A 27,615-nucleotide genomic window follows, 5' to 3' on the forward strand; every position below is an offset into this window, starting at 1 on the left:
TATATATTTGCAGCGCAAAATTAAACAGGTGCGATCATACCAGCATTAATGCACCGGATCCCATCACAACTCCGTAGTTAAGTGTGCTTGGGCTAGAGTAGTACTCGAATGGGTGACCTCTTGGGATGTCCTCGTGTCGCACCAAATTTTTTTCAGACGGGTCGTTCGACGTTACGCGCTTTTGGAACTAGGGTCCGCTGGTTTATACGCAAATGTGAGTCAAGAAGCAGGGGCATTTTAATCGATATTAGAATGAAAATGAGAGGTGAAGTGTAAACGCACAAGGAAACAAATGATGGGAGGGGGAAGAAAGGAGAAGGAGTGTATGTTTTTGCAGCGCGAAATGAAACAGGTGCGATCATACCAGCACTAATGCAACGGATTCTATCAGAACTCCGTAGGTAAGGGTGCTTGGGCTAGAGTAGTACTAGCATGGGTTACCTCCTGCGAAGTCCTTATATTTCACCCATTTTCTTGTGAAGTCCTCGTGTTGCACCCATTTTTTTGCAAATGATTCTTTCGACGTTACGCGCGACTTGAATTATGGTCCTCAGGTTTATTCGCAAATGTGAGTCACGGCGCCGTGGCATTTTACTTGATATTAGAACGAGAACGGGAGGTACAGTGCGCACGCACAAAGAAACAAATGACGGGAGGGGGAATAAAGGGGAATGAGTTTATGTATTTGCAGCGCGAAATTAAACAGGTGCAATCATATCAGCACTAATGCACCGGATCCCATTAGAACTCCGCAGTTATGTGTGCTTGGGCAAGATTAGTACTCGGATGGATGGCCTCCTGGGAAGTCCTCGTGTCGCACCAATTTTTTTTCAGACGGGTCGTTCCACGTTACGCACGTCTGGAACTAGGGTCTGCTGGTTTATACGCAAATCTGAGTTAAGAAGCTGGGGCATTTTAATCGATATTAGAACGAGAATGAGAGGTGAAGTGTGAACGCACAAGGAAACAAATGACGGGAGGGGGAAGAAAGGAGAAGGAGTGTATGTATTTGCAGCGTGAAAATAAACAGGTCCGATCATACCAGCACTAAAGCTCCGGATCCCATCAGAACTCCGTAGTTAAGTGTGCTTGGGCGAGAGTAGTACTCGAATGGGTGACCACTTGGGAAGCCCTTGTGTTGCACCAATTTTTTTTCGGATGGGTTGTTCGACGTTATGCACGAATGGAATTATAAACCACTGGTTCATTTGCAAAGGTGAGTCACGGTGCCGGGGCATATTACTTGATATTAGAACAAGAAAGAGAGATGCAGAGTGCACGCACAAGGAAACAAATGACGGGAGGGGGGATGGAAGGAGAAAAAGTGTATGTATTTGCAGTGCAGAATGAAACATGAGGGATCATACCAGCACTAATGCAACGGATTCTATCAGAACTCTGTAGGTAAAGGTGCTTGGGCGAGAGTAGTACTAGCATGGGTTACCTCCTGCGAAGTCCTTATATTTCACCCATTTTCTTATGAAGTCCTTGTGTTGCACCCATTTTTTTGCAGATGATTCTTTCGACGTTACGCGGGACTTGAATTATGGTCCTCAGGTTTATTCGCAAATGTGAGTTATAGTGCCGTGGCATTTTACTTGATATTAAAACGAAAACGGGAGGTGCAGTGCGCACACATAAGGAAACTAATGACGGGAGGGGGAAGAAAGGGGAATGAGTTTATGTATTTGCAGCACAAAATTAAACAGCTGCGATCATACCAGCACTAATGCACCAGATCCCATCAGAACTCCGCATTTAAGTGTGCTTGGGCGAGAGTAGTACTCGGATGGGTGACCTCCTGGGAAGTCCTCGTGTCGCACTAATTCTTTTTTTCAAACGGGTCGTTCGACGTTACACGCGACTGGAACTAGGGTCCACTCGTTTATACGCAAATATGAGTCAAGAAGTAGGGGCATTTTAATTGATATTAGAACGAGAAAGAGAGATGCAGAGTGCACGCACAAGGAAACAAATGACGGGAGGGGGGATGGAGGGAGAAAAAGTGTATGTATTTGCAGTGCAGAATGAAACATGAGGGATCATACCAGCACTAATGCAACGGATTCTATCAGAACTCCGCAGTTAAGGGTGCTTGGTCGAGAAAAGTACTCGGATGGGTCACCTCCTGCGAAGTCCTTATATTTCACCCATTTTCTTGGGAGGTCCTCGTGTTGCACCCATCTTTTTGCAGATGATTCTTTCGACGTTACGCGCGACTTGATTTATGGTCCGCAGGTTTATTCGCAAATGTGAGTCACTGTGCCGTGGCATTTTACTTGATATTAGAACGAGTACGGGAGGTGCAGTGCGCACGCACAAGGAAACAAATGACGGGAGGAGGAAGAAAAGAGAAGGAGTGTATGTATTTGAAGCGCAAAATTAAACAAGTGGCATCATACGAGCACTAATGCACTGGATCCCATCAGAACTCTGCAGTTAAGTGTGCTTGGGCGAGTGTAGTACTCGGATGGGTGACCTCTTGGGAAGTCCTCGTATCGCAACAATTTTTTTTCAGATGGGTCGTTCGACGTTACGCGCGACTGGAACTATGGTCCGCTGGTTTATCCGCAAATATGAGTCAAGAATTATGGGCATTTTAATCGATATTAGAACGAGAAGGAGAGGTGAAGTGTGAACGCACAAGGAAACAAATGACGGGAGGGGGAAGAAAGGAGAAGGAGTGTATGTATTTTCAGCGCGAAATTAAACAGGTGCGATCATACCAGCACTAAAGCTCCGGATCCCACCAGAACTCCGCAGTTAAGTGTTCTTGGGCGAGAGTAGTACTCGGATGGGTGACCACTTGGGAAGCCCTTGTGTTGCACCTATTTTTTTTCGGATGGGTTGTTCGACGTTACACGCGAATGGAATTATAAACCGTTGGTTCATTTGCAAAGGTGAGTCACGGTGCCGGGGCATATTACTTGATATTAGAACGAGAAAGAGAGATGCATAGTGCACGCACAAGGAAACAAATGACGGGAGGGGGGATGGAAGAAGAAAGAGTGTATGTATTTGCAGTGCAGAATGAAACATGAGGGATCATACCAGCACTAATGCAACGGATTCTATCAGAACTCCGCAGTTAAGGTTGCTTGGGCGAGAAAAGTACTCGGATGGGTGACCTTCTGCGAAGTCCTTATATTTCACCCATTTTCTTGGGAGGTCCTCGTGTTGCACCCATCTTTTTGCAGATGATTCTTTCGACGTTACGCGCGACTTGATTTATGGTCCGCAGATTTATTCGTAAATGTGAATCACGGCGCCGTGGCATTTTACTTGATATTAGAACGAGCACGCACAAGGAAACAAATGACAGGATGAGGAAGAAAAGAGAATGAGTGTATGTATTTGAAGCGCAAAATTAAACAAGTGGCATCAAAACAGCGCTACTGCACTGGATCCCATCAGAACTCTGCAGTTAAGTGTGCTTGGGCGAGAGTAGTACTCGGATGGGTGACCTCTTGGGAAGTCCTCGTATTGCAACAATTTATTTTCAGATGGGTCGTTCGACGTTACGCGCGACTGGAACTATGGTCCGCTGGTTTATACGCAAATGTGAGTCAAGAATCAGGGGCATTTTAATCGATATTAGAACGAGAAGGAGAGGCGCAGTGTGAACGCACAAGGAAACAAATGATGGGAGGGGAGGAGGGAAGAAGGAGTGTATGTATTTTCAGCACGAAATTAAACAGGTGCGGTCACACCAGCACAAATGCAACGGATCCCATTAGAACTTCGCAGTTAAGTGTGCTTTGGCGTAAGTAATACAATGATGGGTTACCTCCTGGGAAGTTCTCGTGTTGCACCCATTTTCTTTTTTTCAGATGTGCCATTCGATGTTACGCGCGACTTTAATTATGGTCCGCAGATTTATTCGCAAATGTGAGTCACGGAGCCGTGGCATTTTTCTTGATATTTCAACAAGAACGAGAGGTACAGTGCGCACGCACAAGAAAACAAATGACGGGAGGGGGAAGAAAGGAGAAGGAGTTTATGTATTTGCAGCGCGAAATTAAACAGGTGCGATCATACCAGCACTAATACACCGGATCCCATCAGAACTCCGCAGTGAAGTGTGCTTGGGCAAGATTAGTACTCGGATGGGTGACCTCCTGGGAAGTCCTCGTGTCGCACCAATTTTTTTTTAGACGGGTCGTTTGACATTACGCGCGTTTGGAACTAGGGTCCGCTGGTTTATACGCAGATGTGAGTCAAGAAGCAGGGGCATTTTAATCGATATTAGAACGAGAATGAGAGGTAAAGTGTGAACGCACAAGGAAACAAATGACGGGAGGGGGAAGAAAGGAGAAGGAGTGTATGTATTTGCAGCGCGAAATTAAACAGGTGCAATCATACCAGCACTAATGTACCGGATCCCATCAGAACTTCGCAGTTAAGTGTGTTTGGGCGAGAGTAGTACTCGGATGGGTGACCTCCTTGGAAGTCCTCGTGTCGCACTAATTTTTTTTTCAGACGGGTCGTTCGACGTTATGCGCGACTGGAACTAGGGTCCACTAGTTTATACGCAAATGTGAGTCAAAAAGCAGGGGCATTTTAATTGATATTAGAACGAGAAAGAGAGATGCAGAGTGCACGCACAAGGAAACAAATGACGGGAGGGGGGATGGAGGGAGAAAAAGTGTATGTATTTGTAGCACAGAATGAAACATGAGCAATCATACCAGCACCAATGCAACGGATTCAATCAGAACTCCACAAGTTAATGGTGCTTGGGCGAGAGAAGCACTAGGATGGGTGACCTCCTGCGAAGTCCTTATATTTCACCCATTTTCTTAGGAAGTCCTCGTGTTGCACCCATTTTTTTGCAGATGATTCTTTCGACGATATGCGCGACTTGAATTATGGTCCTCAGGTTTATTCGCAAATTTGAGTCAAGGCACCGTAGCATTTTACTTGATATTAGAACGAGCACGGGAGGTGCAGTGCGCACACACAAGGAAACAAATGACGAGAGGGGCAAGAAAGGAGAAGTAGTTTATATATTTGCAGCGCGGAATAAAACGGGTGCGATCATACCAGCACAAATGCACCGGATCCCATCAGAACTCCGCAGTTAAGTGTGCTTTGGCGAAAGTAGTACAATAATGGGTTACCTCCTGGGAAGTTCTCGTGTTGCATCCATTTTCTTTTTTCAGATGTGCCGTTCGACGTTACGCGCGACTTTAATGATGGTTCAGCATGGGTTACCTCCTGCGAAGTCCTTATATTTCACCCATTTTCTTGTGAAGTCCTCGTGTCGCACTAATTTTTTTTCAGACGGGTCGTTCGACGTTACGCTCGTCTTGAACTAGGGTCCGCTGGTTTATACGCAAATATGAGTCAAGAAGCAGGGGCATTTTAATCGATATTAGAACGAGAATGAGAGGTGAAGTGTGAACGCACAAGAAAACAAATGACGGGAGGGGGAAGAAAGGAGGAGTGTACGTATTTGCAGCGCGAAACTAAACAGGTGCGATCATACCAGCACTAAAGCTCCGGATCCCATCAGAACCCCGTAGTTTAGTGTGTTTGGCGAGATTAGTACTCGGATGGTTGACCTCCTGGGAAGTCCTAGTGTCGTACCAATTTTTTTTCAGACGGGTCGTTCGACGTTACGCGCGTCTGGAACTAGGGTCCACTGGTTTATACGCAAATGTGAGTCTAGAAGCAGGGGCATTTTAATCGATATTAGAACGAGAATGAGAGGTGAAGTGTAAACGCACAAGGAAACAAATGACGGGAGGGGGAAGAAAGGAGAAGGAGTGTATGTATTTGCATCGCGAAATTAAAGAGGTGCGATCATACCAGCACTAAAGCTCCGGATCCGATCAGAACTCCGCAGTTAAGTGTGCTTGGGCGAGAGTAGTACTCAGATGGGTGTCCACCTGGGAAGCCCTCGTGTTGCACCTATTTTTTTTTCGGATGGGTTGTTCGACGTTACGCGCGAATGGAATTATAAACCGCTGGTTCATTTGCAAAGGTGAGTCACGGTGCCGGGGCATATTACTTGATATTAGAACAAGAAAGAGAGATGTAGAGTGCACGCACAAGGAAACAAATGACGGGAGGGGGGATGGGAGGAGAAAGAGTGTATGTATTTGCAGTGCAGAATGAAACATGAGGGATCATACCAGCACTAATGCAACGGATTCTATCAGAACTCCGCAGTTAAGGGTGCTTGGTCGAGAAAAGTACTCGGATGGATCACCTCCTGCGAAGTCCTTATATTTCACCCATTTTCTTGGGAGGTCCTCGTGTTGCACGCATCTTTTTGCAGATGATTCTTTCGACGTTACGCTCGACTTGATTTATAGTCCGCAGGTTTATTCGCAAATGTGAGTCACTGCGCCGTGACATTTTACTTGATATTAGAACGAGTACGGGAGGTGCAGTGCGCACGCACAAGGAAACAAATGACGGGAGGAGGAAGAAAAGAGAAGGAGTGTCTGTATTTGAAGCGCAAAATTAAACAAGTGGCATCATACGAGCACTAATGCACTGGATCCCATCAGAACTCTGCAGTTAAGTGTGCTTGGGCGAGTGTAGTACTCGGATGGGTGACCTCTTGGGAAGTCCTCGTATCGCAACAAATTTTTTTCAGATGGGTCGTTCGACGTTACGCGCGACTGGAACTATGGTCCGCTGGTTTATCCGCAAATATGAGTCAAGAATTAGGGGCATTTTAATCGATATTAGAACGAGAAGGAGAGGTGCAGTGTGAACGCACAAGGAAACAAATGATGGGAGGGGGGAGGGAAGAAGGAGTGTATGTATTTTCAGCACGAAATTAAACAGGTGCGGTCACACCAGCACAAATGCACCGGATCCCATCAGAACTGTGCAGTTAAGTGTGCTTTAGCGAAAGTAGTACAATGATGGGTTACCTCCTGGGAAGTTCTCGTGTTGCACCCATTTTTTTTTTTCAGATGTGCCGTTCGACCTTACGCGCGACTTTAATTATGGTCCGCAGATTTATTCGCAAATGTGAGTCATGGTGCCGTGGCATTTTACTTGATATTTGAGCGAGAACGAGAGGTGCAGTGCGCACGCACAAGGAAACAAATGACGGGATGGGGAATAAAGGAGAAGGAGTTTATGTATTTGCAGCGCGAAATTAAACAGGTTCGATCATACCAGCACTAATGCACCGGATCCCATCAGAACTCCGCAGTTAAGTGTGCTTGGGCAAGAGTAGTACTCGAATGGGTTACCTCTTGGGAAGTCCTCTTGTCGCACTAATTTTTTTTTCAGACGGGTCGTTCGACGTTACGCGCGACTGGAACAAGGGTCCACTGGTTTATACGCAAATGTGAGTCAAGAAGCAGGGGCATTTTAATCGATATTAGAACGAGAAAGAGAGATACAGAGTGCACGCACAAGAAAGCAAATGACGGGAGGGGGGATGGAGGTAGAAAAAGTATATGTATTTGCAGCGCAGAATGAAACATGAGCAATCATACCAGCACCAATGCAACGGATTCTATCAGAACTCCGCAAGTTAAAGGTGCTTGGGCGAGAGTAGCACTAGGATGGGTGACTTCCTGCGAAGTCCTTATATTTCACCCATTTTCTTGGGAAGTCCTCGTGTTGCACCCATTTTTTTGCAGATGATTCTTTCGACGATACGCGCGACTTGAATTATGGTCCTCAGGTTTATTCGCAAATGTGAGTCATTGCACCGTAGAATTTTACTTGATATTAGAACGAGCACGGGAGGTGCAGTGCGCACGCACAAGGAAACAAATGACGGGAGGGGGAAGAAAGGAGAAGGAGTTTATGTATTTGCAGCGCAAAATTAAACGGGTGCGATCATACCAGCACTATTGCACCGGATCCCATCAGAACTCCACAGTTAAGTGTGTTTGGGCGAGAGTAGTACTCGGATGGGTGACCTCTTGGGAAGTCCTCATGTCGCACCAATTTTTTTTCAGACGGGTCGTTCGATGTTACGCGTGACTGGAACTAGGGTCCGCTGGTTTATACGCAAATGTGAGTCAAGAAGAAGGGGCATTTTAATCAATATTTGAACGAGAAGGAGAGGTGCAGTGTGAACGCACAAGGAAACAATTGATGGGAGGGGGAGGGAAGGAGAAAAAGTGTATGTATTTGCAGCGCAGAATGAAACAGGTGCGATCATACCAGCACTAATGCAACGGATTCTATCAGAACTCCGTAGGTAAGGGTGCTTGGGCGAGAGTAGTAATAGCATGGGTTACCTCCTGCGAAGTCCTTATATTTCACCCATTTTCTTGTGAAGTCCTCGTGCTGCACACATTTTTTTGTAGATGATTATTTCGATGTTACGCGCGACTTGAATTATGGTACTCAGGTTAATTCACAAATGTGAGTCACGGCGATGTAGCATTTTACTTGATATTAGAATGAGAACGGGAGGTGCAGCGCGCACGCACAAGGAAATAAATGACGGGAGGGGGAAGAAAAGAGAAGGAGTGTATGTATTTGCAGCGCGAAACTAAACTGGTGCGATCATACCAGCACTAAAGCCCCGGATCCCATCAGAACTCCGCAGTTAAGTGTGTTTGGGCGAGATTAGTACTCGGATGGTTGACCTCCTGGGAAGTCCTCGTGTCGCACAAATTTTTTTTCAGACTGGTCGTTCGACGTTACGCGTGTCTGGAACTAGGGTCCGCTGGTTTATACGCAAATGTGAGTTAAGAAGCAGGGGCATTTTAATCGATATTAGAATGAGAATGAGAGGTGAAGTGTGAACGCACAAGGAAACAAATGACGGGAGCGGGAAGAAAGGAGGAGTGTATGTATTTGCAGCGCGAAATTAAAGAGGTGCGATCATAGCAGCACTAAAGCCCCAGATCCCATCAGAACTCCGTAGTTAAGTGTGCTTGGGTGAGAGTAGTACTCGGATGGGGGACCACCTGGGAAGCCCTCGTGTTGCACCTATTTTTTTTCGAATGGGTTGTTCGACGTTACGCGCGAATGGAATTATAAACCGCTGGTTCATTTGCAAAGGTGAGTCACGGTGCCGGAGCATATTACTTGATATTAGAACGAGAAAGAGAGATGCAGAGTGCACGCACAAGGAAACAAATGACGGGAGGGTGGATTGGAGGAGAAAGAGTGTATATATTTGTAGTGCAGAATGAAACATGAGGGATCATACCAGCACTAATGCAACGGATTCTATCAGAACTCTGCAGTTATGAGTGCTTGGGCGAGAAAAGTACTCGGATGGGTGACCTCCTGCGAAGTCCTTATATTTCACCCATTTTCTTGGGAGGTCCTCGTGTTGCACCCATCTATTTGCAGATAATTCTTTCGACGTTACGCGCGACTTCATTTATGGTCCGCAGATTTATTCGCAAATGTGAATCACGGCGCCGTGGCATTTTACTAGATATTAGAACGAGTACGGGAGGTGCAGTGCGCACGCACAAGGAAACAAAAGACAGGATGAGGAAGAAAAGAGAATGAGTGTATGTATTTGAAGGGCAAAATTAAACAAGTGGCATCAAACCAGCGCTACTGCACTGGATCCCATCAGAACTCTGCAGTTAAGTGTGCTTGGGCGAGAGTAGTACTCGGATGGGTGACCTCTTGGGAAGTCCTCGTATTGCAACAATTTATTTTTAGATGGGTCGTTCGACGTTACGCGCGACTAGAACTATGGTCCGCTGGTTTATACGCAAATGTGAGTCAAGAATCAGGGGCATTTTAAGCGATATTAGAACGAGAAGGAGAGTCGCAGTGTGAACGCACAAGGAAACAAATGATGGGAGGGGGGGAGGGAAGAAGGAGTGTATGTATTTTCAGCACGAAATTAAACAGGTGCGGTCACACCAGCACAAATGCAACGGATCCCATCAGAACTTCGCAGTTAAGCGTGCTTGGGCGAGAGTAGTACTCGGATGGATGACCTCTTGGGAAGTCCTCGTATCGCAACAATTTTTTTTCAGATGGGTCGTTCGTCGTTACGCGCGACATGAACTATGGTTCGCTGGTTTATACGCAAATGTGAGTCAAGAAGTTGGGGCATTTTAATCGATATTAGAACGAGAAGGAGAGGTGCAGTGTGAACGCACAAGGAAACAAATGACGGGATGGGGGATGGAGGGAGAAAAAGTGTATGTATTTGCAGCGCAGAATGAAACATGAGCAATCATACCAGCACCAATGCAACGAATTCTATCAGAACTCCACAAGTTAAGGGTGTTTGGGCGAGAGTAGCACTAGGATGGGTGACCTCCTGCGAAGTCCTTATATTTCACCCATTTTCTTAGGAAGTCCTCGTGTTGCACCCATTTTTTTGCAGATGATTCTATCGACGATACGCGCGACTTGAATTATGGTCCTCAGGTTTATTCGCAAATGTGAGTCACGGCACCATAGCATTTTACTTTATATTAGAACGAACACGGGAGGTGCAGTGCGCACGCACAAGGAAACAAATGACGGGAGGGGGAAGAAAGGAGAAGGAGTTTATGTATTTGTAGCGCGAAATTAAACGGGTGCGATCATACAAGCGCTAATGCACTGGATCCCATCAGAACCCTGCAGGTAAGTGTGCTTGGGCAAGAGTAGTACTCGGATGGGTGATCTCCTGGGAAGTCCTCGTGTCGCAATAATTTTTTTTCAGACGGGTCGTTCGACGTTATGCGCGACTAGAACTCGTGTCCGCTGGTTTATACGCAAATGTGAGTCAAGAAGCAGGGGCATTTTAATCGATATTAGAACGAGAAGGAGAGGTGCAGCGTGAACGCACAAGGAAACAATTGATGGGAGGGGGAGGGAAGGAGAAGGAGTGTATGTATTTTCAACACGAAATGAAACAGGTGCGATCAAACCAGCACAAATGCAACGGATTCTATCAGAACTCCGTAGGTAAGGGTGCTTGGGCGAGAGTAGTACTAGCATGGGTTACCTCCTGCGAAGTCCTTATATTTCACCCATTTTCTTGTGAAGTCCTCGTGTTGCACCCATTTTTTTGCAGATGATTCTTTCGACGTTACGCGCGACTTGAATTATGGTCCTCAGGTTTATTCGCAAATGTGAGTCACGACGCTGTAGAATTTTACTTGATATTAGAACGAGAACGGGAGGTGCAGTGCGCACGCACAAGGAAACAAATGACGGGAGGGGGAAGAAAGGGGAATGAGTTTATATATTTGCAGCGCAAAATTAAACAGGTGCGATCATACCAGCACTAATGCATCGGATCCCATCAGAACTCCGCAGTTATGTGTGTTCGGGCGAGATTAGTGCTCGGATGGGTGACCTCCTACGAAGTCCTTATATTTCACCCATTTTCTTGGGTGGTCCTCGTGTTGCACCCATCTTTTTGCAGATGATTCTTTCGACGTTATGCGCGGCTTGATTTATGGTCCACAGGTTTATTCGCAAATGTGAGTCATGACACCGTGGCATTTTACTTGATATTAGAACGAGTACGGGAGGTGCAGTGCGCACCCACAAGGAAACAAATGACGGGAGGAGGAAGAAAAGAGAAGGAGTGTATGTATTTGAAGCGCAAAATTAAACAAGTGGCATCATACCAGCACTAATGGACTGGATCCCATCAGAACTCTGCAGTCAAGTGTGCTTGGGGGAGAGTAGTGCTCGGATGGGTGACCTCTTGGGAAGTCCTCGTATCGCAATAATTTTTTTTCAGATGGGTCGTTCGACGTTACGCGCGACTGGAACTATGGTCCGCTGGTTTATACGCAAATGTGAGTCAAGAAAAAGGGGCATTTTAATCGATATTAGAACGAGAAGGAGAGGTGCAGTGTGAACGCATAAGGAAACAAATGATGGGGGGGGGGAGGGAAGAAGGAGTGTATGTATTTTCAGCACTAAATTAAACAGGTGCGGTCACACCAGCGCAAATGCACCGGATCCTATCAGAACTCCACAGTTAAGTGTGCTTTGGCGAAAGTAGTACAATGATGGGTTACCTCCTGGAAAGTTATCGTGTTGCACCCATTTTCTTTTTTTCAGATGTGCCGTTCGACGTTACGCGCGACTTTAATTATGGTCCGCAGATTTATTCGCAAATGTGAGTCACGGTGCCGTGGCATTTTACTTGATATTTGAACGAGAACGGGAGGTGCAGTGCACATGCACAAGGAAACAAATGACGGGAGGAGGAAGAAAAGAGAAGAAGTGTATGTATTTGAAGCGCAAAATTAAACAAGTGGCATCATACCAGCACTAATGCAGTGGATCCCATCAGAATTCTGCAGTTAAGTGTGGTTGGGCGAGAGTAGTAGTCGGATGGGTGACCTCTTGGGAAGTCCTCGTATCGCAACAATTTTTTTTCAGATGGGTCGTTCGACATTACGCGCGACTGGAACTATGGTCTGCTGGTTTATACGCAAATGTGAGTCAAGAATAAGGGGCATTTTAATCGATATTAGAACGAGAAGAAGAGGTGCAGTGTGAACGCACAAGGAAACAAATGATGGGAGGGGGGAGGGAAGAAGGAGTGTATGTATTTTTAGCACGAAATTAAACAGGTGCGGTCACACCAGCACAAATGCACCGGATCCCATCAGAACTCCGCAGTTAAGTGTGTTTTGGCGAAAGTAGTACAATGATGGGTTACCTCATGCGAAGTTCTCGTGTTGCACCCATTTTTTTTTTTTTCAGATGTGCCGTTCGACGTTACACGCGACTTTAATTATGGTTTGCAGATTTATTCGCAAATGTTAGTCACGGTGCCGTGGCATTTTACTTGATATTTGAACAAGAACGAGAGGTGCAGTGCGCACGCACAAGGAAACAAATGACGGGAGGGGGAAGAAAGGGGAATGAGTTTATGTATTTGCAGCGCGAAATTAAACAGGTGCGATCATACCAGCACTAATACACCGGATCCCATCAGAACTCCGCAGTGAAGTGTGCTTGGGCGAGATTAGTACTCGGATGGGTGACCTCCTGGGAAGTCCTCGTGTCGCACCAATTTTTTTTCAGACGGGTCGTTTGACATTACGCGCGTTTGGAACTAGGGTCCGCTGGTTTATACGCAGATGTGAGTCAAGAAGCAGGGGCATTTTAATCGATATTAGAACGAGAATGAGAGGTAAAGTGTGAACTCACAAGGAAACAAATGACGGGAGGGGGAAGAAAGGAGAAGGAGTGTGTGTATTTGCAGCGCGAAATTAAACAGGTTCGATCATACTAGCACTAATGCAACGGATTTTATCATAACTCCGCAGTTAAGTGTGCTTGGGCGAGAGTAGTACTCGGATGGGTCACCACTTGGGAAGCCCTTGTATTGCACCTATTTTTTTTGGATGGGTTGTTCGACATTATGCGCGAATAAAATTATAAACCGTTGGTTCATTTGCAAAGGTGGGTCACAGTGCCGGGGCATATTACTTGATATTAGAACGAGAAAGAGAGATGTAGAGTGCACGCACAAGGAAACAAATGACGGGAGGGGGGATGGGAGGAGAAAGAGTGTTTGTATTTGCAGTGCAGAATTAAACAGGTGCGATCATACCAGCACTAATGCAGCGGATTCTATCAGAACTCCGTAGGTAAGGGTGCTTGGGCGAAAGTAGTACTAGCATGGGTTACCTCCTGCGAAGTCCTAATATTTCACCCATTTTCTTGTAAAGTCCTCGTGTTGTACCCATTTTTTTGCAGATGATTCTTTCGACGTTACGCGCGACTTGAATTATGGTCCTCAGGTTTATTCACAAATGTGAGTCACGGCGCTGTAGCATTTTACTTGATATTAGAACGAGAACGGGAGGTGCAGTGCGCACGCACAAGGAAACAAATGACGGGAGGGGGAAGAAAGGGGAATGAGTTTATGTATTTGCAGCGCGAAATTAAACTGGTGCGATCATACCAGCTCTAATGCACCGGATCCCATCAGAACTCCGCAGTGAAGTGTGCTTGGGCGAGATTAGTACTCGGATGGGTGACCTCCTAGGAAGTCCTCGTGTCGCACCAATTTTTTTTCAGACTGGTCGTTCGACGTTACGCGCATCTAGAACTAGGGTCCGCTGGTTTATACGCAAATGTGAGTCAAGAAGCAGGGGCATTTTAATCTATATTAGAACGAGAATGAGAGGTAAAGTGTGAACGCATATGGAAACAAATGACGGGAGGGGGAAGAAAGGAGAAGGAGTGTATGTATTTGCAGCGCGAATTTAAACAGGTGCGATCATACCAGCACTAAAGCCCCGGATCCCATCAGAACTCCGCAGTTAAGTGTGTTTGGGCGAGAGTAATACTCGAATGGGTGACCACTTAGGAAGCCCTCGTGTTGCACCTATTTTTTTTCGGATGGGTTGTTCGACATTACGCGCGAATGGAATTATAAACCGCTGGTTCATTTGCAAAGGTGAGTCACGGCACCGTGGCATTTTACTTGATATTTGAACGAGAACTAGAGGTGCAGTGCGCACGCACAAGGAAACAAATGATGGGACGGGGGATGGAAGGAGAAAGAGTGTATGTATTTGCAGTGCAGAATGAAACATGAGGGATCATACCAGCACTAATGCAACGGATTCTATCAGAACTCCGCAGTTAAGGGTGCTTGGGCGAGAAAAGTACTCGGATGGGTGACCTCCTGCGAAGTCCTTATATTTCACCCATTTTCTTGGGAGGTCGTCGTGTTGCACCCATCTTTTTGCAGATGATTCTTTCGACGTTACGCGCGAATGGAATTATAAACCGCTGGTTCATTTGCAAAGGTGAGTCACGGCGCCGTGGCATTTTACTTGATAGTAGAACAAGTACGGGAGGTGCAGTGCGCACGCACAAGGAAACAAATGACGGGAGGAGGAAGTAAAGAGAAGGAGTGTATGTATTTGAAGCGCAAAATTAAACAAGTGGCATCATACCAGCACTAATGCACTTGATCCCATCAGAACTCTGCAGTTAAGTTTGCTTGGGCGAGAGTAGTACTCGGATGGGTGACCTCTTGGGAAGTTCTCGTATCGCAACAATTTTTTTTCAAATGGGTTGTTCGACATTACGCGCGACTGGAACTATGGTCCGCTGGTTTATACTCAAATGTGAGTCAAGAATCAGGGGCATTTTAATCGATATTAGAACGATAAGGAGAGGTGCAGTGTGAACACACAAGGAAACAAATAATGGGAGGGGGGGAGGGAAGAAGGAGTGTATGTATTTTCCGCACGAAATTAAACAGGTGCGGTCACACCAGCACAAATGCACCGGATCCCATCAGAACTCCGCAGTTAAGTGTGCTTTGGCGAAAGTAGTACAATGATGGGTTACCTCCTAGGAAGTTCTCGTGTTGCACCCATTTTTTTTTTCAAATGTGTCGTTCGACGTTACGCGCGACTTTAATTATGGTCCGCAGATTTATTCGCAAATGTGAGTCACGGCGCCATGGCATTTTACTTGATATTTGAACGAGAACGAGAGATGCAGTGCGCATGCACAAGGAAACAAATGACGGGAGGGGGAAGAAAGGAGAAGGAGTTTATGTATTTGCAGCGCGAAAGTAAACAGGTGCGATCATACCAGCACTAATGCATCGGATCCCATCAGAACTCCGCAATTAAGTGTGCTTGGGCGAGAGTAGTACTCGGATGGTTGACCTCCTGGGAAGTCCTCATGTCGCACTAATTTTTTTTTTCAGACGGGTCGTTCGACGTTACGCGAAACTGGAATTAGGGTCCACTGGTTTATACGCAAATGTGAGTCAAGAAGCAGGGGCATTTTAATCGATATTAGAAAGAGAATGAGAGATGCAGAGTGCACGCACAAGGAAACAAATGACGGGAGGGGGGATGGAGGGAGAAAAAGTGTATGTATTTGCAGCGCAGAATGAAACATGAGCAATCATACCAGCACCAATGCAACGGATTCTATTAGAACTCCGCAAGTTAAGGGTGCTTGGGCGAAAGTAGCACTAGGATGGGTGACCTCCTGCGAAGTCCTTATATTTCACCCATTTTCTTAGGAAGTCCTCGTGTTGCACCCATTTTTTTACAGATGATTCTTTCGACGATACGCGCGACTTGAATTATGGTCGTCAGGTTTATTTGTAAATGTGAGTCACGGCACCGTAGCATTTTACTTGATATTAGAACGAGCACGGGAGGTGCAGTGCGCACGCACAAGGAAACAAATGACGAGAGGGGGAAGAAAGGAGAAGGAGTTTATGTATTTGCAGCGCGGAATTAAACAGGTGCGATAATACCAGCACTAATGCACCAGATCGCCTCAAAACTCCCAGTTAAGTTTGCTTGGGCGAGAGTAGCACTCGGATGGGTGAGCTCCTGGGAAGTCCTCGTGTCGCACAAATTTTTTTTCAGACGGGTCGTTCGACGTTACGCACGACTGAAAATAGGGTCCGCTGGTTTATACGCAAATGTGAGTCAAGAAGCAGGGGTATTTTAATCGATATTAGAACGAGAAGGAGAGGTGCAGTGTGAACGCACAAGGAAACAATTGATGGGAGGGGGAGGGAAGGAGAAGGAGTGTATGTATTTTCAGCACGAAATGAAGCAGGTGCGATCATACCATCACTAATGCAACGGATTCTATCAGAACTCCGTAGGTAAGGGTGCTTGGGTGAGAGTAGTACTAGCATGGGTTACCTCCTGCGAAGTCCTTATATTTCACCCATTTTCTTGGGAGGTCCTCGTGTTGCACCCATCTTTTTGCAGATGATTCTTTCGACGTTACGCGCGACTTGATTTATGGTCCGCATATTTATTTACAAATGTGAGTCACGGCGCCGTGGCATTTTACTTGATATTAGAACGAGTACGGGAGGTGCAATGCGCACGTACAAGGAAACAAATGACGGATGAGGAAGAAAAAGAATGAGTGTATGTATTTATAGCGCAAAATTAAACAAGCGGCATCATACCAGCACTAATGCACTGGATCCTATCAGAACTCTGCGGTTAATTGTGCTTTGGCGAGAGTAGTACTCGGATGGGTGACCTCTTAGGAGGTCCTTGTATCGCAACAATTTTTTTTTAGATGGGTCGTTCGAAGTTTCGCGCGACTGGAACTATGGTCCGCTGGTTTATACGCAAATGTGAGTCAAGAATCAGGGGCATTTTAATCGATATTAGAACGAGAAGGAGGGGTGCAGCGTGAACGCACAAGGAAACAAATGATGGGAGGGGGGGAGGGAAGAAGGAGTGTATGTATTTTCAGCACGAAATTAAACAGGTGCGGTCACACTAGCACAAATGCACCGGATCCCATCAGAAATTCGCAGTTAAGTGTGCTTTGACGAAAGTAGTACAATGATAGGTTACCTCCTGGGAGGTTCTCGTGTTGAACCCATTTTTTTTTTTTCAGATGTGCTGTTCGACGTTACGCGCGACTTTAATTATGGTTTGCAGATATATTTACAAATGTGAGTCACGGCGCCGTGGCATTATACCTGATATTTGAAGGAGAACGAGAGGTGCAGTGCGCACGCACAAGGAAATAAATGACGGGAGGGGGAAGAAAGGAGAAGGAGTTTATGTATTTGCAGCGCGAAATTAAATAGGTGCGATCATACCAGCACAAATGCACCGGATCCCATCAGAACTCCGCAATTAAGTGTGCTTTGGGGAAAGTATTATAATGATGGGTTACCTTGTGGGAAGTTCTCGTGTTGCACCCATTTTCTTTTTTTCAGATGTGCCGTTCGACGTTACGCACGACTTTAATTATGGTCCGCAGATTTATTCGCAAATGTGAGTCACCGCACCGTGACATTTTACTTGATATTTGAACGAGAACGAGAGGTGCAGTGCGCACGCACAAGGAAACAAATGACCGGAGGGGGAAGAAAGGAGAAGGAGTTTATGTATTTGCAGAGCAAAATTAAACTGGTGCGATCATACCAGCACGAATGCACCGGATCCCATCAGAACTCCGCAGTTAAGTGTGCTTGGGCGAGATTAGTACTCGGATGGGTGACCTCCTGGGAAGTCCTCGTGTCGCATTAATTTTTTTTTTAGACGGGTCGTTCGACGTTACGCGCGACTGGAAGTAGGGACGCCTGGTTTATACGCAAATGTGAGTCAAGAAGCAGGGGCATTTTAATCGATATTAGAACGAGGAGGAGAGATGCAGAGTGCACGAACAAGGAAACACATGACGGGAGGGGGGATGGAGGGAGAAAAAGTGTATGTATTTGCAGCGCAGAATGAAACATGAGCAATCATACCAGCACCAGTGCAACGGATTCTATCAGAACTCCGCAAGTTAAGGGTGCTTGGGCGAGAGTAGCACTAGGATGGATGACCTCCTGCAAAGTCCTTATATTTCACCAATTTTCTTAGGAAGTCCTGGTGTTGCACCCATTTTTTTGCAGATGATTCTTTCGACGATACGCGCGACTTGAATTATGGTCCTCAGGTTTATTCGCAAATGTGACTCACGGCACCATAGCATTTTACTTGATATTAGAACGAGCACGGGAGGTGCAGTGCGCACGCACAAGCAAACAAATGACGGGAGGGGGAAGAAAGGAGAAGGAGTTTATGTATTTGCAGTTCGGAATTAAACGGGTGCGATCATACCAGCACTAATGCACCGGATCCCATCAGAAGTTCGCAGTTAAGTGTGCTTGGGCGAGAGTAGTACTCGGATGGGTGACCTCTTGGGAAGTCCTCGTGTCGCACCAATTTTTTTTTCAGACGGGTCGTTCGACGTTACGCGCAACTGGAACTGGGGTCCGCTGGTTTATACGCAATTGTGAGTAAAGAAGCAGGGGCATTTTAATCGATATTAGAACGAGAAGGAGTGGTGCAGTGTGAACGCACAAGGAAACAATTGATGGGAGGGGGAGGAAAGGAGAAGGAGTGTATGTATTTTCAGCACGAAATTAAACAGGTGCGATCATACCAGCACTAATGCAACGGATTCTATCAGAACTCCATAGGTAAGGGTGCTTGGGCGAGAGTAGTACTAGCATGGGTTACCTCCTGCGAAGTCCTTATATTTCACCCATTTTCTTGTGAAGTCCTTGTGTTGCACACATTTTCTTTTTTTCAGATGTGCCGTTCGACGTTACGCGCGACTTTAATTATGGTCCGCAGATTTATTCGCAAATGTGAGTCACGGCGCCGTGGCATTTTACATGATATTTGAACGACAACGAGAGGTGCAGTGCGCACGCACAAGGAAACAAATGACGGGAGGGGGTAGAAAGGAGAAGGAGTTTATGTATTTGCAGCGCGAAATTAAACAGGTGCGATCATACCAGTACTAATGCACCGGATCCCATGAGAACTCCGCAGTTAAGTGTGCTTGGGCGAAAGTAGTACTCGGATGGGTGACCTCTTGGGAAGTCCTTGTTTCGCACCAATATTTTTTCAGACGGGTCGTTCGACTTTACGCTTGACTGGAACAAGGGTCCGCTGGTTTATACGCAAATGTGAGTCAAGAAGTAGGGGCATTTTAATCGATATTAGAACGAGAAGGAGACGTGCAGTGTGAACGCACAAGGAAACAAATGACGGGAGGGGGGATGGAGGGAGAAAAAGTGTATGTATTTGCAGCGCAGAATGAAACAGGTGCGATCATACCAGCACCAATGCAACGGATTCTATCAGAACTCCGCAAGTTAGGGGTGCTTGGGCGAGAGTAGTACTAGCATGGGTTACCTCCTACGAAGTCCTTATATTTCACCCATTTTCTTAGGAAGTCCTCGTGTTGCACCCATTTTTTTGCAGATAATTCTTTCGACGATATGCTCGACTTGAATTATGGTCCTCAGGTTTATTCGTAAATGTGAGTCACGGCACCGTAGCATTTTACTTGATATTAGAACGAGCACTGGAGGTGCAGTGCGCACGCACAAGGAAACAAATGGCGGGAGGGGGAAGAAAGGAGAATGAGTTTATGTATTTGCAGCGCGAAATTAAACAGGTGCGATAATAACAACACTAATGCACCGGATCCCATCAGAACTCCGCAGTTAAGTGTGCTTGGGCGAGATTAGTACTCGGATGGGTGACCTCCTAGGAAGTCCTCATGTCGCACCAATTTTTTTTCAGACGGGTCGTTCGACCTTACGCGCGTCTGGAACTAGGGTCCGCTGGTTTATACGCAAATGTGAGTCAAGAAGCAGGGGCATTTTAATCGATATTAGAACGAGAATGAGAGGTGAAGTGTGAACGCACAAGGAAACAAATGACGGGAGGGGGAAGAAAGGAGGAGTGTATGTATTTGCAGCGCGAAATTAAACAGGTGCGATCATACCAGCACTAAAGCTCCGGATCCAGTTAGAACTCCGCAGTTAAGTGTGCTTGGGCGAGAGTAGTACTCGGATGGGTGACCACCTGGGAAGCCCTCGTGTTGCACCGATTTTTTTCGGATGGGTTGTTCGACGTTACGCGCGAATGGAATTATAATCCGCTGGTTCATTTGCAAAGGTGAGTCACGGTGCCGGGGCATATTACTTGATATTAGAACGAGAAAGAGAGATGCAGAGTGCACGCATAAGGAAACAAATGACGGGAGGGGGGATGGAAGGAGAAAGAGTGTATGTATTTGCAGTGCAGAATGAAACATGAGGGATCATACCAGCACTAATGCAACGGATTCTATCAGAACTCCGCAGTTAAGGGTGCTTGGGCGAGAAAAGTACTCGGATGGGTGACCTCTTGCGAAGTCCTTATATTTCACCCATTTTCTTGGGAGGTCGTCGTGTTGCACCCATCTTTTTGTAGATGATTCTTTCGACGTTACGCGCGACTTGATTTATGATCCGCAGGTTTATTCATAAATTTGAGTCACGGCGCTGTGGCATTTTACTTGATATTATAATGAGTACGGGAGGTGCAGTGCACACGCACAAGGAAACAAATGACGGGAGGAGGAAGAAAAGAGAAGGAGTGTATGTATTTGAAGCGCAAAATTAAACAAGTGGCATCATACCAGCACTAATGCACTGGATCCCATCAGAACTCTGCAGTTAAGTGTGCTTGGGCGAGAGTAGTACTCGGATGGGTGACCTCTCGGGAAGTCCTCGTATCGCAACAATTTTTTTTCAGATTGGTCGTTCGACGTTACGCGCGACTGGAACTATGGTCCGCTGGTTTATACGCAAATGTGAGTAAAAAATCAGAGGCATTTTTATCGATATTAGAACGAGAAGGAGAGGTGCAGTGTGAACGCACAAGGAAACAAATGATGGGAGGGGGGGAGGGAAGAAGGAGTGTATGTATTTTCAGCATCAAATTAAACAGGTGCGGTCACACCCGCACAAATGCACCGGATCCCATCAGAACTCTGAAGTTAAGTGTGCTTTGGCGAAAGTAGTACAATGATGGGTTACCTCTTGGGAAGTTCTCGTATTGCACCCATTTTCTTTTTTTCAGATGTGCCGTTCGACGTTACGCGCGACTTTAATTATGGTCCGCAGATTTATTCGCAAATGTGAGTCACGGCGCCGTGGCATTTTACTTGATATTTGAACGAGAACGAGAGGTGCAGTGCGCACGCACAAGGAAACAAATAACGGGAGGGGGAAGAAAGGAGAAGGAGTTTATGTATTTGCAACGCGAAATTAAACTGGTGCGATCATACCAGCACTAATGCACCGGATCCCATCAGAACTCCGCAGATAAGTGTGCTTGGGCGAGAGTAGTACTCGGATGGGTGACCTCCTGGGAAGTCCTCGTGTCGCACTAATTTTTTTTTTCAGACGGGTCGTTCGACGTTACGCGCGACTGGAACTAGGGTCCACTGGTTTATACACAAATGTGAGTCAAGAAGCAGGAACATTTTAATCGATATTAGAACGAGAAGGAGAGGTGCAGAGTGCACGCACAAGGAAACAAATGGCAGGAGGAGGGATGCAGGGAAAAAAAGTGTATGTATTTGCAGCGCAGAATGAAACATGAGCAATCATACCAGCACCAATGCAACGGATTCTATCAGAACTCCGCAAGTTAAGGGTGCTTGGGCGAGAGTAGCATTAGGATGGGTGACCTCCTGCAAAGTCCTTATATTTCACCAATTTTCTTAGGAAATCCTGGTGTTGCACCCATTTTTTTGCAGATGATTCTTTCGACGATGCGCGCGACTTGAATTATGGTCCTCAGGTTTATTCGCAAATGTGAGTCACAACACCGTAGCATTTTACTTGATATTAGAATGAGCACGGGAGGTGCAGTGCGCACGCACAAGGAAACAAATGACGGGAGGGGGAAGAAAGGAGAAGGAGTTTATGTATTTGCAGCGCGGAATTAAACAGGTGCGATAATACCAGCACTAATGCACCGGATCGCCTCAAAACTCCCAGTTAAGTTTGCTTGGGCGAGAGTAGCACTCGGATGGGTGACCTCCTGGGAAGTCCTCGTGTCGCACAAATTTTTTTTCAGACGGGTCGTTCGACGTTACGCGCGACTGGAACTGGGGTCTGTTGGTTTATACGCAAATGTGAGTCAAGAAGCAGGGGCATTTTAATCGATATTAGAACGAGAATGAGAGGTGAAGTGTGAACGCACAAGGAAACAAATGACGGGAGGGGGAAGAAAGGAGAAGGAGTGTATGTATTTGCAGCGCGAAATTAAACAGGTGCGATCATACCAGGACCAATACAACGGATTCTATCAGAACTCCGCAAGTTAGGGGTGCTTGGGCGAGAGTAGTACTAGCATGGGTTACCTCCTACGAAGTCCTTATATTTCACCCATTTTCTTAGGAAGTCCTCGTGTTGCACCTATTTTTTTGCAGACGATTATTTCGACGATAAGCGCGACTTGAATTATGGTCATCAGGTTTATTCGCAAATGTGAGTCACGGCACCGTAACATTTTACTTGATATTAGAACGAGCATGGGAGGTGCAGTGCGCACGCACAAGGAAACAAATGACAGGAGGGGGAAGAATGGAGAAGGAATTTATGTATTTGCAGCGCGGAATTAAACGGGTGCGATCATACCAGCACTAATGCACCGGATCCCATCAGAACTCAGCATTTAAGTGTGCTTGGGCGAGAGTAGTACTCGGATGGGTGACCTCCTGGGAAGTCCTTGTGTCGCACAAATTTTTTTTCAGACGGGTCGAGAATGAGAGGTGAAGTGTGAACGCACAAGGAAACAAATGACGGGAGGGGGAAGAAAGGAGGAGTGTATGTATTTGCGGCGCGAAATTAAAGAGGTGCGATCATACCAGCACTAAAGCCCCGGATCCCATCAGAACTCCGCAGTTAAGTGTGCTTGGGCGAGAGTAGTACTCGGATGGGTGACCACCTGGGAAGCCCTCGTGTTGCACCTATGTTTTTTCGGATGGGTTGTTCGACGTTACGCGCGAATGGAATTATAAACCGCTGGTTCATTTGCAAAGGTGAGTCACGGTGTCGGGGCATATTACTTGATATTAGAACGAGAAAGAGAGATGCAGAGTGCACGCACAAGGAAACAAATGACGGGAGGGGGATAGGAGGAGAAAGAGTGTATGTATTTGCAGCGCATAATGAAACATGAGGGATCATACCAGCACTACTGCAACAGATTCTATTAGAACTCCGCAGTTAAGGGTGCTTGGGCGAGAAAAGTACTCGGATGGGTTACCTCCTGGGAAGTCCTTATATTTCACCCATTTTCTTGTGAAGTCCTCGTGTTGCAGCCATTTTTTTGCAGATGATTCTTTCGACGTAACGCGCGACTTAAATTATGGTCCTTAGGTTTATTCGCAAATGTGAGTCACAGCGCTGTAGCATTTTACTTGATATTAGAACGAGAACGGGAGGTGCAGTGCGCACGTACAAGGAAACAAATGACGGGAGGCGGAAGAAAGGGGAATGAGTTTATGTATTTACAGCGCGAAATTAAATAGGTGCGATCATTCCAGCACTAATGCACTGGATCCCATCAGAACTCCGCAGTGAAGTGTGCTTGGGCGAGATTAGTACTCGGATGGGTGACCTCCTGGGAAGTCCCCGTGTCGCACCAATTTTTTTTCAGACGGGTCGTTCGACGTTACACGCGTCTGGAACTAGGGTCCGCTGGTTTATACGCAAATGTGAGTCAAGAAGCAGGGGCATTTTAATCGATATTAGAACGCGAATGAGAGGTGAAGTGTGAACGCACAAGGAAACAAATGACAGGAGGTGGAAGAAAGGAGAAGGAGTGTATGTATTTGCAGCGCGAAAGTAAACAGGTGCAATCATACCAGCACTAAAGCTCCGGATCCCATCAGAACTCCGCAGTTAAGTGTGCTGGGGCGAGCATAGTACTCGGATGGGTGACCATTTGGGAAGCCCTCGTGTTGCACCTATTTTTTTTCGGATGGGTTGTTAGACGTTACGCGCGAATAGAATTATAAACTGGTGGTTCATTTACAAAGATGAGTCACGGTGCCGGGGCATATTACTTGATATTGGAACGAGAAAGAGATATGCAGAGTACACGCACAAGGAAAAAAATGACGGGATGGGGGATGGGAGGAGAAAGAGTGTATGTATTTGCAGTGCAGAATGAAACATGAGGGATCATACCAGCACTAATGCAACGGATTCTATCAGACCTCCACAGTTAAGGGTGCTTGGGCGAGAAAAGTACTCGGATGGGTGACCTCCTGCGAAGTCCTTATATTTCACCCATTTTCTTGGGAGGTCTTCGTGTTGCACCCATCTTTTTGCAGATGATTCTTTCGACTTTACGCGCGACTTGATTTATGGTCCGCAGGTTTATTCGCAAATGTGAGTCACGGCGCCGTGACATTTTACTTGATATTAGAACGAGTACGGGAGGTGCAGTGCGCACGCACAAGGAAACAAATGACGGGAGGAGGAAGAACAAAGAAGGAGTGTATGTATTTGAAGTGCAAAATTAAACAAGTGGCATCATGCCAGCACTAATGCACTGGATCCCATCAGAACTCTGCAGTTAAGCGTGCTTGGGTGAGAGTAGTACTCGGATGGGTGACCTCTTGGAAGTCCTCATATCACAACAATTTTTTTTTCAGATTGGTCGTTCGACGTTACGCGCGACTGGAACTATGGTCCGCTCATTTATACGCAAATGTGAGTCAAGAATCAGGGGTATTTTAATCGATATTCGAACGAGAAGGAGAGCTGCAGTGTGAACGCACAAGGAAACAAATGATGGGAGGGGGGGAGGGAAGAAGGAGTGTATGTATTTTCAACACGAAATTAAACAGGTGCGGTCACACCAGCACTAATGCACCGGATCCCATCAGAATTCCGCAGTTAAGTGTGCTTTGGTGAAAGTAGTACAATGATGGGTTACCTCCTGGGAAGTTCTCGTGTTGCACCCATTTTCTTTTTTTCAGATGTGCCGTTCGACGTTACGCGCGACTTTCATTGTGGTCCGCAGATTTATTCGCAGATGTGAGTCACGGCGCCGTGGCATTTTACTTGATATTTGAACGAGAACGAGAGGTGCAGTGCGCACGCACAAGGAAACAAATGACGGGAGGGGGAAGAAAGGAGGAGTGTATGTATTTGCAGCGCTAAATTAAACAGGTGCGATCATACCAGCACTACAGCCCCGGATCCCATCAGAACTCCGCAGTTAAGTGTGCTTGGGCGAGAGTAGTACTCGGATCGGTGACCACCTGGGAAGCCCTCGGGTTGCACCTATTTTTTTTCGGATGAGTTGTTCGACGTTACGCGCGAAGGGAATTATAAACCGCTGGTTCATTTGCAAAGGTGAGTCACGGTGCCGGGGCATATTACTTGATATTAGAACGAGAAAGAGAGATGCAGAGTGCACGCACAAGGAAACAAATGACGGGAGGGGGGATGGGAGGAGAAAGAGTGTATGTATTTGCAGTGCAGAATGAAACATGAGGGATCATACCAGCACTAATGCAACGGATTCTATCAGAACTCCGCTGTTAAGGGTGCTTGGGCGAGAAAAGTACTCGGATGGGTGACCTCCTGCGAAGTCCTTATATTTCACCCATTTTCTTGGGAGGTACTCGTGTTGCACCCATCTTTTTGCAGATGATTCTTTCGACGTTACGCGCGACTTGATTTATGGTCCGCAGGTTTATTCGCAAATGTGAGTCACGGCGCCATGGCATTTTACTTGATATTAGAACGAGTACGGGAGGTGCAGTGCGCACGCACAAGGAAACAAATGACGGGATGAGGAAGAAAAGAGGAGTGTATCTATTTGAAGCGCAAAATTAAACAAGTGGCATCATACCAGCGCTAATGCACTGGATCCCATCAGAACCCTGCAGTTAAGTGTGCTTGGGCGAGAGTAGTACTCGGATGGGTGACCTCTTGGGAAGTCCTCGTATCGCAACAATTTTTTTTCAGATGGGTCGTTCGACGTTACGCGTGATTGGAACTATGGTCTGCTCATTTATACGCAAATGTTAGTCAAGAATCAGGGGCATTTTAATCGATATTAGAACGAGAAGGAGAGGTGCAGTGTGAACGCACAAGGAAACAAATGATGGGAGGGGGGAGGGAAGAAGGAGTGCATGTATTTTCAGCACAAAATTAAACAGGTGCGGTCACACCAGCACAAATACACCGGATCCCATCAGAACTCCACAGTTAAGTGTGCTTTGGCGAAAGTAGTACAATGATGGGTTACCTCCTGGGAAGTTCTCGTGTGGCACCCATTTTCTTTTTTTTAGATGTGTCGTTCGACGTTACGCGTGACTTTAATTATGGTCCGCAGATTTATTCGCAAATGTGAGTCACGGCGCCGTGGCATTTTACTTGATATTTGAACAAGAACGAGAGGTGCAGTGCGCACGCACAAGGAAACAAATGACGGGAGGGGGAAGAAAGGAGAAGAAGTTTATGTATTTACAGCGCAAAGTAAAACAGTTGTGACCATACCAGCACTAATGCACCGAATCCCATTAGAACTCCGCCGTTAAGTGCGCTTGGGCGAGAGTAGTACTCAGATGGGTGACCTCCTGGGAAGTCCTCCTGACGCACTATTTTTTTTTCAGACGGGTCGTTCGACATTACACGCGACTGGAATTAGGGTCCACTGGTTTATACGCAAATGTGAGTCAAGAAGTATGGGCATTTTAATCGATATTAGAACGAGAAGGAGAGATGCAGAGTGCACGCACAAGGAAACAAATGTCGGGAGGGGGGATGGAGGGAGAAAAAGTGTATGTATTTGCAGCGCAGAATGAAACATGAGCAATCATACCAGCACAAATGCAATGGATTCTATCAGAACTCCGCAAGTTAAGGGTGCTTGGGCGAGAGTAGCACTAGGATGGGTGACCTCCTGCGAAGTCCTTATATTTCACCCATTTTCTTTGGAAGTCCTCGTGTTGCACACATTTTTTTGCAGATGATTCTTTCGACGATACGCACGACTTGAATTATGGTCCTCAGGTTTATTCGTAAATGTGAGTCACGGTACCGTAGATTTTTACTTGATATTAGAACGAGCACGGGAGGTGCAGTGCGCACGCACAAGGAAACAAATGACGGGATGGGGAAGAAAGGAGAAGGAGTTTATGTATTTGCAGTGCGGAATTAAACGGTTGCGATCATACCAGCACTAATGCAACGGATTCTATCAGAACTCCGTAGGTAAGGGTGCTTGGGCGAGAGTAGTACTAGCTTGGGTTACCTCTTGCGAAGTCCTTATATTTCACCCATTTTCTTGTGAAGTCCTCGTGTTGCACCCATTTTTTTGCAGATGATTCTTTCGACGTTACGTGCGA

The 27,615-nt window shown here is 46.3% G+C and overlaps 8 non-coding genes and 40 pseudogenes across 8 annotated transcripts; all 48 read left to right on the forward strand.

The window, feature by feature from the left end:
- The first annotated feature begins 26 nt into the window (after nt 1-26).
- Nucleotides 27-145, forward strand: LOC148263154 (5S ribosomal RNA; annotated as a pseudogene).
- Nucleotides 146-704: 559 nt separating this feature from the next.
- LOC148263155 (5S ribosomal RNA) lies at nt 705-823 on the forward strand (annotated as a pseudogene).
- A 205-nt stretch (nt 824-1,028) lies between these two features.
- LOC148263156 (5S ribosomal RNA) lies at nt 1,029-1,147 on the forward strand (annotated as a pseudogene).
- Nucleotides 1,148-1,707: 560 nt separating this feature from the next.
- On the forward strand, nt 1,708-1,826 carry LOC148263157 (5S ribosomal RNA; annotated as a pseudogene).
- Nucleotides 1,827-2,389: 563 nt separating this feature from the next.
- LOC148263158 (5S ribosomal RNA) lies at nt 2,390-2,507 on the forward strand (annotated as a pseudogene).
- A 205-nt stretch (nt 2,508-2,712) lies between these two features.
- On the forward strand, nt 2,713-2,831 carry LOC148263159 (5S ribosomal RNA; annotated as a pseudogene).
- A 543-nt stretch (nt 2,832-3,374) lies between these two features.
- Nucleotides 3,375-3,492, forward strand: LOC148263160 (5S ribosomal RNA; annotated as a pseudogene).
- A 204-nt stretch (nt 3,493-3,696) lies between these two features.
- LOC148263161 (5S ribosomal RNA) lies at nt 3,697-3,815 on the forward strand (annotated as a pseudogene).
- A 209-nt stretch (nt 3,816-4,024) lies between these two features.
- Nucleotides 4,025-4,143, forward strand: LOC148263162 (5S ribosomal RNA). The gene has a single exon (XR_015820230.1). It is a non-coding gene; the product is annotated as a 5S ribosomal RNA (ribosomal RNA).
- Nucleotides 4,144-4,348: 205 nt separating this feature from the next.
- On the forward strand, nt 4,349-4,467 carry LOC148263163 (5S ribosomal RNA; annotated as a pseudogene).
- A 562-nt stretch (nt 4,468-5,029) lies between these two features.
- Nucleotides 5,030-5,148, forward strand: LOC148263164 (5S ribosomal RNA; annotated as a pseudogene).
- Nucleotides 5,149-5,797: 649 nt separating this feature from the next.
- On the forward strand, nt 5,798-5,916 carry LOC148263165 (5S ribosomal RNA). The gene has a single exon (XR_015820638.1). It is a non-coding gene; the product is annotated as a 5S ribosomal RNA (ribosomal RNA).
- Nucleotides 5,917-6,478: 562 nt separating this feature from the next.
- LOC148263166 (5S ribosomal RNA) lies at nt 6,479-6,596 on the forward strand (annotated as a pseudogene).
- A 203-nt stretch (nt 6,597-6,799) lies between these two features.
- LOC148263167 (5S ribosomal RNA) lies at nt 6,800-6,918 on the forward strand (annotated as a pseudogene).
- A 208-nt stretch (nt 6,919-7,126) lies between these two features.
- On the forward strand, nt 7,127-7,245 carry LOC148263168 (5S ribosomal RNA; annotated as a pseudogene).
- Nucleotides 7,246-7,807: 562 nt separating this feature from the next.
- LOC148263169 (5S ribosomal RNA) lies at nt 7,808-7,926 on the forward strand (annotated as a pseudogene).
- A 559-nt stretch (nt 7,927-8,485) lies between these two features.
- LOC148263170 (5S ribosomal RNA) lies at nt 8,486-8,604 on the forward strand (annotated as a pseudogene).
- A 202-nt stretch (nt 8,605-8,806) lies between these two features.
- Nucleotides 8,807-8,925, forward strand: LOC148263171 (5S ribosomal RNA; annotated as a pseudogene).
- A 561-nt stretch (nt 8,926-9,486) lies between these two features.
- LOC148263172 (5S ribosomal RNA) lies at nt 9,487-9,604 on the forward strand (annotated as a pseudogene).
- A 204-nt stretch (nt 9,605-9,808) lies between these two features.
- On the forward strand, nt 9,809-9,927 carry LOC148263173 (5S ribosomal RNA; annotated as a pseudogene).
- A 1,915-nt stretch (nt 9,928-11,842) lies between these two features.
- On the forward strand, nt 11,843-11,961 carry LOC148263174 (5S ribosomal RNA; annotated as a pseudogene).
- A 531-nt stretch (nt 11,962-12,492) lies between these two features.
- LOC148263175 (5S ribosomal RNA) lies at nt 12,493-12,611 on the forward strand (annotated as a pseudogene).
- Nucleotides 12,612-12,821: 210 nt separating this feature from the next.
- Nucleotides 12,822-12,940, forward strand: LOC148263176 (5S ribosomal RNA). Its single transcript, XR_015820932.1, has one exon. It is a non-coding gene; the product is annotated as a 5S ribosomal RNA (ribosomal RNA).
- A 205-nt stretch (nt 12,941-13,145) lies between these two features.
- On the forward strand, nt 13,146-13,264 carry LOC148263177 (5S ribosomal RNA; annotated as a pseudogene).
- Nucleotides 13,265-13,823: 559 nt separating this feature from the next.
- Nucleotides 13,824-13,942, forward strand: LOC148263178 (5S ribosomal RNA). Its single transcript, XR_015820127.1, has one exon. It is a non-coding gene; the product is annotated as a 5S ribosomal RNA (ribosomal RNA).
- Nucleotides 13,943-14,147: 205 nt separating this feature from the next.
- LOC148263179 (5S ribosomal RNA) lies at nt 14,148-14,266 on the forward strand (annotated as a pseudogene).
- Nucleotides 14,267-14,827: 561 nt separating this feature from the next.
- LOC148263180 (5S ribosomal RNA) lies at nt 14,828-14,945 on the forward strand (annotated as a pseudogene).
- A 204-nt stretch (nt 14,946-15,149) lies between these two features.
- LOC148263181 (5S ribosomal RNA) lies at nt 15,150-15,268 on the forward strand (annotated as a pseudogene).
- Nucleotides 15,269-15,475: 207 nt separating this feature from the next.
- LOC148263182 (5S ribosomal RNA) lies at nt 15,476-15,594 on the forward strand (annotated as a pseudogene).
- Nucleotides 15,595-17,483: 1,889 nt separating this feature from the next.
- Nucleotides 17,484-17,602, forward strand: LOC148263183 (5S ribosomal RNA; annotated as a pseudogene).
- A 209-nt stretch (nt 17,603-17,811) lies between these two features.
- On the forward strand, nt 17,812-17,930 carry LOC148263184 (5S ribosomal RNA). The gene has a single exon (XR_015820950.1). It is a non-coding gene; the product is annotated as a 5S ribosomal RNA (ribosomal RNA).
- A 562-nt stretch (nt 17,931-18,492) lies between these two features.
- On the forward strand, nt 18,493-18,611 carry LOC148263185 (5S ribosomal RNA; annotated as a pseudogene).
- Nucleotides 18,612-19,175: 564 nt separating this feature from the next.
- On the forward strand, nt 19,176-19,294 carry LOC148263186 (5S ribosomal RNA; annotated as a pseudogene).
- A 561-nt stretch (nt 19,295-19,855) lies between these two features.
- LOC148263187 (5S ribosomal RNA) lies at nt 19,856-19,974 on the forward strand (annotated as a pseudogene).
- Nucleotides 19,975-20,176: 202 nt separating this feature from the next.
- Nucleotides 20,177-20,295, forward strand: LOC148263188 (5S ribosomal RNA; annotated as a pseudogene).
- Nucleotides 20,296-20,855: 560 nt separating this feature from the next.
- Nucleotides 20,856-20,973, forward strand: LOC148263189 (5S ribosomal RNA; annotated as a pseudogene).
- A 204-nt stretch (nt 20,974-21,177) lies between these two features.
- On the forward strand, nt 21,178-21,296 carry LOC148263190 (5S ribosomal RNA; annotated as a pseudogene).
- Nucleotides 21,297-21,505: 209 nt separating this feature from the next.
- Nucleotides 21,506-21,624, forward strand: LOC148263191 (5S ribosomal RNA). Its single transcript, XR_015820400.1, has one exon. It is a non-coding gene; the product is annotated as a 5S ribosomal RNA (ribosomal RNA).
- A 1,241-nt stretch (nt 21,625-22,865) lies between these two features.
- LOC148263192 (5S ribosomal RNA) lies at nt 22,866-22,984 on the forward strand (annotated as a pseudogene).
- A 111-nt stretch (nt 22,985-23,095) lies between these two features.
- LOC148263193 (5S ribosomal RNA) lies at nt 23,096-23,214 on the forward strand. The gene has a single exon (XR_015820223.1). It is a non-coding gene; the product is annotated as a 5S ribosomal RNA (ribosomal RNA).
- Nucleotides 23,215-23,773: 559 nt separating this feature from the next.
- Nucleotides 23,774-23,892, forward strand: LOC148263194 (5S ribosomal RNA; annotated as a pseudogene).
- Nucleotides 23,893-24,097: 205 nt separating this feature from the next.
- On the forward strand, nt 24,098-24,216 carry LOC148263195 (5S ribosomal RNA). Its single transcript, XR_015820367.1, has one exon. It is a non-coding gene; the product is annotated as a 5S ribosomal RNA (ribosomal RNA).
- Nucleotides 24,217-24,776: 560 nt separating this feature from the next.
- LOC148263196 (5S ribosomal RNA) lies at nt 24,777-24,892 on the forward strand (annotated as a pseudogene).
- Nucleotides 24,893-25,099: 207 nt separating this feature from the next.
- LOC148263197 (5S ribosomal RNA) lies at nt 25,100-25,218 on the forward strand (annotated as a pseudogene).
- A 206-nt stretch (nt 25,219-25,424) lies between these two features.
- Nucleotides 25,425-25,543, forward strand: LOC148263198 (5S ribosomal RNA; annotated as a pseudogene).
- Nucleotides 25,544-26,101: 558 nt separating this feature from the next.
- LOC148263199 (5S ribosomal RNA) lies at nt 26,102-26,219 on the forward strand (annotated as a pseudogene).
- Nucleotides 26,220-26,422: 203 nt separating this feature from the next.
- Nucleotides 26,423-26,541, forward strand: LOC148263200 (5S ribosomal RNA; annotated as a pseudogene).
- Nucleotides 26,542-26,750: 209 nt separating this feature from the next.
- On the forward strand, nt 26,751-26,869 carry LOC148263201 (5S ribosomal RNA; annotated as a pseudogene).
- The last annotated feature ends 746 nt before the right edge of the window (nt 26,870-27,615 follow it).

This window comes from Carica papaya, chromosome 5 (genome assembly GCF_054855325.1).
Source record: "Carica papaya isolate Zhongbai chromosome 5, ASM5485532v1, whole genome shotgun sequence".
Taxonomy (NCBI): Eukaryota; Viridiplantae; Streptophyta; class Magnoliopsida; order Brassicales; family Caricaceae; genus Carica; species Carica papaya.